Raw genomic sequence first — 1,398 nt, 5'->3', positions numbered from 1 at the left:
GGGCGTGCCTGCAGTTAATCGTTATAGCTAAGAACTCTTGATGCACATTGGAAGGTGCTGATCCTAGTAGTCGGGTCTCTGTGTTGAGGCAGCGTGGGCCCCGGTGCGACTGCTGGACCCTATGCTTTACCATGATTGCCCTCCATTCAGAGCGAAAGGAGGGTAAAAGGTGCGATATTACAGTGCGATCCAACGTTCAAATTCGACAAACACCATCGGCCCTCGCATGCGGGGGAGGTAAGCCCCAGCAGCTGTGGTAAGGTCAGCCTCGGTCACTTCTCCTACTCAGAGGTTGACATGCCTCGAGGGAATGTTTGAACGACGCGGAAGTGAGAGGGAACACTGAGCAGGGAGCATCTGTGGGAATCATTAAATGGAATACTCCGCGTGGAGCGAGAGTCAGCATCGCACAGCCACAGACCTTCAGCTGCATTTAAGAGGAACTAGCAGGCTAACACAAGGTATATTCAGATAGTACACTTGTTGGTGTCAAAATGTCTGTGCTTCACAAAATGGTCACAAATGCTGATGAACCTGTCTAGCGGGCAGCAAGTTATTAGTGGGACGACAGATTGGGGTCGGGGCACTTAATTGCGTGTCGAGCTCAAGCTCGTGGACTCGCCCACCTTCACCATGTTCGTCCTTCAGCAGTTATTTACCGTGGGTGGGCTAGAACAACACTCTCAGGTTCAGTCTCCTTTCCTGTGGTTCGGGCACAGTACCAGCTATTAAGGACCTACTCCCTTGTTAAAGGCCCTCGCCTTCAGCTAGAGCCTTTAACGCTGGAGCGCGCCTTTAATAGCCGTTATAGCCCATGGGCTATATGGCTATATTCACAACTTCTCCAGCCACTTTCCACGGATCTTATCATATTTCTTTGGGCTCCTCTTGCAGTGCACACCTTACATTCCATTTTCGGAGCATCTGTCCATACCTTCTTTCCATTTCCTCATTGAGGGCAGAGCCCCAAGTATCTGCCGCTGTCTGAGGCCCCCGCAGGGGGCCACTGAAGAGGGCAGCCCTCTAGTACCATTTGGGCACCCCCTTAGGGGCAGGGACTCAGGGAGGAATCCCCCCAGCCTTGTCGCGGTGCGCTAGGCGAGCAACACTTCCTGGGCGCGAGGACGGGGGAGGGGTATATAGGCCTCCCCCACCATCTTGTCATCCTCTTTCGCGCGCCAGACATGCCGTCTGTTGGTCGCGCTGTGGGTTGCTGTGGGACTCGGTGCCCTGAGGTCGGGCTTCAGTGCGTTAGAAGCTAGGTGAGTGCTACCCCAGACGCCCCCCTCTCTTTGGGTCCCACCACGCTGGCCATGGCCCGTGTGGGACCCCGTCCCAGGAGCAATTTCTCAGACCCGGCCCGCAGGGTTGTGGTGATGGATTGTGACGGGGGCAGTC

The sequence above is a fragment of the Triturus cristatus genome, chromosome 2_1 (assembly GCF_964204655.1).
Source record: "Triturus cristatus chromosome 2_1, aTriCri1.1, whole genome shotgun sequence".
Classification (NCBI taxonomy): Eukaryota; Metazoa; Chordata; class Amphibia; order Caudata; family Salamandridae; genus Triturus; species Triturus cristatus.
The sequence above is the reverse complement of the archived record's forward strand: the minus strand, read 5'-3'. Positions refer to the sequence as shown.